Here is a 7,007-nt window from a genome sequence, read left to right on the forward strand (position 1 = left end):
AGAGAGAGTGAGGCTACCAGCAAAGTGGGCCAAGGTGAGCCAAGGAGACCGGGAGAGACTTATGTCCTGCATTGTTCGGCTAAACTCTTCATCTGCTCATGGAAGCATCTGGTTTGGGGTCAGTATCACCTCTGGGCACAATGAGAAGGAATGTCATTAAGCAGCCTAGCAATATGCACCCAAATCATGTAGTTGTGATTCTCCATGGAGGATGCTAATTGGAGTTTAGAAGACAGTCCCTGAGTCCTGTCAGTATTGATCTCTGCTTTGTTAGAGAAGAGAACTTTAGGGGGACTTTGGGGTTGTTTCTTTCTTTCTTATATTTTGCATGCTGTAACTTTAAAGAAGTAGTTGTTCATAATTATCTATTTTGCCAAAGTGCTCAGCTGGATGGATGATTATATATACGATATATAAATAGCCCTTTTCAGCATTCCCCAAGAGAGGAAGACTGAAATGTTTCAAGGCTATTTTGCTTCATGCTTCACTAAAATTATTAACTTTAATCAAATGATAGTTAGTAAGAAGGGACAAGAACTTAGGCTAGAGCAGGGAAAGAACTAGTTAGAGCAGGGGCAGGCAAAATACAGCCATTCTATCCAGCCTACAGGGCCCCTAAAAAAATTAGGAAGTTAATATTTATTTGCTCCTGGCTGCCTGTCAAAGATGATGGGAGCAAGGGGCAGTTTGACCCAGGGGGAGCTAGCAGGAGTGAGCAGCCCAGCACCGCTCCACCCCCAGCCATTTCCCTGCCCCCGCACTGCATCACCAAACCAGGCCGCGCCGGTACCACAGGGCCAGAAGTGGGAGGGAGTGTGTGGGTGTTCTTAGGATGGTAGGGGCAGAGGGGGATGTATGCATGTGTGCATGTTTGTAGGGTGAGTCCCACATGCACACCTCACCATACACATGCACCCACACCCCCCTCACACTACTATACATGTGAACCCCACATCTACATCCCCTTATACACCCCAGCCACCCTACCCCACACAGCCCCCCAAAAACCCCATACCCACCCACACCTCACAAAACCACACATCCACATGCTCCCTCAACCCACACCCTCACACCTATCCACCTCCACAGATATCCCATTCCCTCCGCAACACCCCACATACCCACACACCTACAGTCCCCCACAAACCTATACCCACCTCCCACAACATACAAGAGTAAGACTTCATTTTAAGCTCTTGTGCAATCACCTCTATGTGCACTACACACATACATGTAAATCAGGACAAAAATAGTTTTTGAAATCAAATTAATGAATGTTGTAGATGTTTTCTTTCAGAATATAATTTGGTATTTTTTTGGTTCCAAGATGGCAAACCCTTGCTGAAAGGATTACTTCCAGAGGCAAGGGGAGGGACTTCTGGTGGCAAAGGTCAGAGTTTAGGGGGCGGGACTTTCAGTTACAAAATGGTGACAGGGGGTAGGGCACCTGTCAAGGGGCAGGGCTACCCATTCAGCCCTCAACAGCTTGCCCAAACTCGGTAAGCGGCTCTCTGCCTAAAATAATTGCCCGAGTTAGAGACTTATGAAAAAAGGATCAACATATAGTGCCTATCTTTAAAAAGGGGGAAGAGAACCCAAGGAATTAAGGACCAACTAACCTAGCTCCAGTTCACAAAAAGTTTATTTGAAAGCACTTATAATCAAGTAATAAATAGGGACAACACAAGTCATGTCAAACAAACCTAATTTCCTTCTGTGGTAAAGTAACAAGGGCTAAGGATACAACAGAAACAGCAGTTGTGATATGTCTGGAATTTCTTTTGACACTGTCCCACACAATTTCCTCATAAATAAACTAGGTAAATATCATGTAAAGAAAACTACAGGAATGTGGGTACATAATTAGCTAGAAAGCTACACTCACAGAATAGTTATCAGTAACTCCCTCTCAAGCTGGAAGGATGCATCAAGTGGGGGTCCTTAGGAGCCTGTCCTAAGTTCAGTGCTGTTCAGTATTTTCCTTAATAACTTGGATGATGGAATGGGAAAAAAGTCTTATTACATTTGCATATAATGCCAAGTTTGGAGGCATTGCAAACATTTTGGAGAAAAAATTAGTATTCAAAATGTTTTTGACAAGTTGGACAAACAGTTTGAAAGAAGTAGAATGAAATTCAATAAGGACAAATATAAAATACTATACTTAGGTAGAAATAATCAACTGCACAAATATAACATGGAAAATGTATGGCTAGTCAGCAGTTCTGCAGAGAAATATCACAAACTGCAATGAGGTGACAATGTCATGTTGTCTCAAAAAATGTTCGTGCTATATGGGGATGTATAAACAGAAATATGTTCTCAGCGCTGAGGCCTTAGCTGGGATATTCTGACTAGTTTGCAGTGCTACAATTCAAGGAAAACATAGATCAATTGGGGAGAGTCCAGAGGAGAACAACAAAAATGAACAGAGGCATAGAAAATATGACCTATGAGAAAACAGTGAAAGACCTGGGTTTGTTTAGTTTAGTGAAGACTGAGGGGAGACATTATAATAGTCTTCAAATATATAAAGAGAAAGGTATAAATAGTTCTCTATGTCCACTAGCTTTAAAAGAAGTAGTGGGCTTATGTATATTTACAATCTGGAGATCTAGGTTAGATATCAGGAAAAACTTTGTAACTTTAAGAATAGTTAACTACTAGCACCAGGTTACTTCTAAGGTTGTAGAGTCCCTAGAAATGGAGTTTTCTAATAAAAGGAAGGGCAAATATCTGTTGGGAATTGTTTTAGATATAATTGAGTCTCCCTTGAGGGAGAAGGATGCAGGGCTTTTCAACTAGTGTGCCACAAAGAGCTCCCTGATGTGCCACGAGTATTTTGGAATGATAAGAAACTTCTCCAGCAGCCTAGCACTAACAAATAAGCCACGCTGATGAGCTATCCACAGACTTGCACATGTGTTGTTTGTGGGGGAGAGAGAACCAGCCGAGCAGAAGGAAATTAATCTACTGTGCATGTGTTGCCTGTGGGGGGGATGTGCAGTTCATGAGCTTCTGAACAGCTGTGCCATGGAATTTTGCCACAGCAATGAGCTACAGTAAGTTTGTAAGTATGGGGAAATGCCTTAATAGGTGTGCCGTTGAAAACTTTTATTAATGTAAGTGTGCCTTGGGCTGGAAAACGTTGGGAAATCCTGGAGTAAATGATGTCCCAAAGGCCCATCTATCTGTTTACCAGGATTCTATGATATACTTTAGGAGTACTAGTTACTATTAGGGCACGTGGCTTTTAGGAGGATAAATATGATGCTAGGCTTCTCTATTGAAGACATGCCATCCGTGGCTGCAGTTACTTATTGGCAGTGAGTGGTACATGTTGATATACCTAGAGCAGCCATATACTTCCAGTACTTCCCCTTATATGGGAAAACACAGTGTGTGTGGAGAGATCCAGAACGAACCATTGGGTTGGTTTGTCTCTTGCAGCCTCAATAAAGCATCTCTTGTATATTTGTTACAACTGAGTTTTTCTTCTTCCCACTACACATCCTGCTCTTAGCTCCTCTAGGTGGATTCCTCTTGCTCTTGTATGCTTCATCTTCCTTTCAAGTTGTAACTGGGGGCATGCTCAGGGCCAGATCTCATGGCAGCCCACCCACTTGCTCTATGAGCAATCTGCCCATTCTCACCTGCCATGACTTTGTTGTTTCCATAACCTGTTGGTATAATGTGGGAGACTGCCCATTACATGCCCCGATGCCAGGGGGCGCTATCTACAGCTCTGACCTTCCCTACCCCGCAGTCCATGCCTCACAGATGGCATCCACATAATGTTCTACACGAGGCTCTTAACCCACACCGTGACTGGTGCTCCAGGGGACTCTCACTCTCCCCCTGGAGCAGCAGGTCATTGTGCTTCCTACAGGTCTTACTTTTGACCCACACTCGGCCTCCTAGCAGTGGAGGACTTACCAGGGTCAGGACTTGCCCCTCTCACTCTTGCTGAGCCCCCTACTCAGCCTGTGGCCAAAACTATGGCCTCAGGCGTCTGAAGACACACCTTGGCCTACTCCCCTCACATGGGGTTCCTACCATGCCCTCTCTAGGATTTTGCCCTACAGCCCACCCTGGGGTCTGCTCATCGTCTTCCAAATCAACTGCTCACAGGGCTGGCCCTTGTGCTGCTCTTCAGGCTTAATCCTAGTTCAGCCCTATTCAACCCCCCTCAAGCACAGTCCTTCAGGCCTACTCCCATTCAACCCTACTCTGTGTGAGGCCACAACTCCACCCTCCTCCCTAGGGCCTCACTACACTGCCCTCTCTCAGGGCCTCAGGGTCGACCACCCCCACAGGCTCAGGTGGCGCTCCATTTCCCATGCCTGGCCCCACTACACTTATGCCCTGGGGTCTTACACCCCACCTCATGGGCTCAGGTGGCTGCAGCCATGCCTGGCCCCACTCCTGCCTTCAAAGCCCACCCAAAGATGGGGCTGGGATTAAGGTGCCCCTCCTCACCTTTCACCAGGGAGGTAACTGGCCTGGCATTTCCTGGGGACTCCTGCACCACCAGAAGCCCCACCAAGCCACCCTTGCCCAGCTGGATGCAGTTTCAAGTCATGCCCAGGACCAAAAGCCTCCAGCTCCTACCTGCTAAATGAGCAATGCAGCTCAGCCAGGTGCTGTATTTATAGAGACAGCCAGTGTTTTAAAACAGCTGCTGCAACCAAGCACCTGCAGACTGCTTGACTCAGCCCTTAAAGTGGCAGGCACTGCAAGTGCCCTGCCACACAAGTGAACCAATCTGCAAATCTCCTACCTGCTTTTCTGACACCCTTCTCCACTAGGACTGCTGGCTGTAGTACCTGGATCATGAGGATCCTGTCTTAGGCCACTCTGGCTTGGACACTGACACCAATTTAGAGTTCAACTACAGATGGACACTTCATGTCAGGGTCAGTCCGGTTGCACAAGGGGCACATTCTGATTATGTGTTCCTGGTTAAGTGGGAAGAGGCCAGTCACAGTAATCTCTTCTGGGACCAAGTGGCTTCATATAGCCCTTTGCAAATAGGGATTTTTTTTCTCTAGCATCCTTCTTCTAAAGATGCTTGGCACAGGGCTGTAGCTATAATTTTGAAAGCAAACTAAACAACAGAGCAAGTCAGGACCCATTAAAAATGTGACAGTGTGGTAGCAGGCTAGCCACGCTTCTTGAAATCATGAGCCTTCCATCCTAGTCCCCCTCCCCCATGGGTCCCTTCCCTGGCCATCTCTGCTTTTTCCTGCCTAAAGCTCTGTTTATTATTTTCATCTGCCTTATGAGCTGTCTTGTGTTTATCTCACTTCCCCCTCCTCCTCTATCTTTGCCCTGGCCTTCAACCATTGGTTAGAGGGGGAAGCCTAGGGATTCTCTATATAACTAACCACTTCATTCAAAACCATTTCAGTAAGAGTACAGGCGGCAACATCCTCAAGATCACCACGCACATTAAAGCAAACTCCAGGATCTAAAATCTGTGGGTCTCACTGGGGTCTCCAGAACAAGCCCAGCTGCCTGCTCAGGAAAAAGGAACCATTAGCGTGAATTAAATTAATCCAAGGAGCTTCCAAGTTCATAAGGACAAAGGAAGGTAATTTATTTCTGAGGAAGGCTTTATTGTTTCATGGAGTGATTTGCAAAACATTAAATCAACAAGTGATTTCATAGCTTTTCAGAAATAACTTTTCAGAAAAGAAATAATTTTTGCATGCTTGTCTGTCATTCCCTCTGCATCTATATGCTGTGTGACAAACTGAAAAAAAGATTGTGCAAACCAATCAAAGTGTTCTTCAGCTGCATAGGGACAAAAAAAAGTGAACTTGGTACAGGTTATAGCAAACCCTTTATTTCCCCCATTCGTTTATGAACCAGGTTGCACTCAGAGCAAAGGGGCATCTGGGGACATGAAATAATCTTTTTTTTACATTATTTTTTCACAGTAAAGAGTTACCTTCAGAAAAGGTTTGTCTTATAGTGTGTCAGGGCCCTCTACCAAGGACATACCCATACACTTGCAGTGCTGTTGAATGAAACAGGTACATAGTGCTGTCTCCCTGATTGTGGCAGGTTGATACGTGGCAGAGGGATAAGGTAGTGGTTGTGTCAAGGTGAAATTCTTAACTGAGAATCTAGTGGATTCTCCTGTTCTTATCCCAAAGAAAGTCTTAAAGTCCTGGCTTTGGCTATCTGACACCTTTTAGAAGTTAGTGTTCTGAATGGGGTACTGGAAACAGCCACATATGTATTAAGCCTCCTATCTGAAAACTGTTTCAGTGAAGTCCATCTCAGGAGCATGGTCGAACAATGATTTTCTGTAGATTCATTTATGTTCTTAGTCTCCTCTCAGGTAGACTGATCAGAGAGATATAGGGAGTTGGTCATTGGTATTGTTATATGCATAATTTTTTTTCCCCAGTATGAGGGTCCCACTCTAGTATTCAAGTGTATCAGGTGAACTAGAGAGTTTCCTTTGAGGGTTTGATTACTGCCTGGTCAGGTAGTAACCCTGAATGGGTGTGTTTCATGGTATGTATAAAAAAACTGACAAATAATTTAAGCAAAAAAGGGTTACAATTTTGGCTGATTAAAATCAACATTATTCCATAAAACCTAGGGTCTGGCCAAACATGGGGGGTGTACATGCATGGCTATTTTTTTTTTTTACAAAACTGTATACTAGTAGAAGTGTTGGCATCATTTAGTTTAAAAAATGTCAAAAGCTTTGTTTTCCATTTAAAACATTCCCTGTGATGTTGACAACCCAAACATTGCAATATTTAACCAGAGCATGAGACTCTAACAATGGGCTGGTACTGACTGGTGTACTTTCATTGTCTGATCTGAGTGAAATGAAAAAAGTAAATGAAAAAAACGTGATTAAAAGAACCATTATGAGAATAATGGAATCTATATGAGAAATAAAAAGAAAGGAACCATTATAAAATAATGTAATAATAAAAGGAACAATAAAAGGAACCATTATGAGAAAGACTCAGGATTGTGTA

General features: G+C 44.1%; 1 protein-coding gene across 1 annotated transcript in view; it reads left to right on the forward strand.

Annotated features, from left to right (window-relative positions):
- The first annotated feature begins 5,421 nt into the window (after positions 1 to 5,421).
- Positions 5,422 to 7,007, forward strand: part of LOC102382089 (endothelin receptor type B-like) — a 29,019-nt gene continuing 27,433 nt past the window's right edge. The window contains exon 1 of the mRNA XM_025213855.1: positions 5,422 to 5,593. The gene's annotated coding sequence lies outside the window, so the exon portion shown is untranslated. The remainder of the gene's footprint in view (positions 5,594 to 7,007) is intronic.

This window comes from Alligator sinensis, unplaced genomic scaffold, assembly GCF_000455745.1.
Source record: "Alligator sinensis unplaced genomic scaffold, ASM45574v1 scaffold27_1, whole genome shotgun sequence".
NCBI classification, from domain to species: Eukaryota; Metazoa; Chordata; order Crocodylia; family Alligatoridae; genus Alligator; species Alligator sinensis.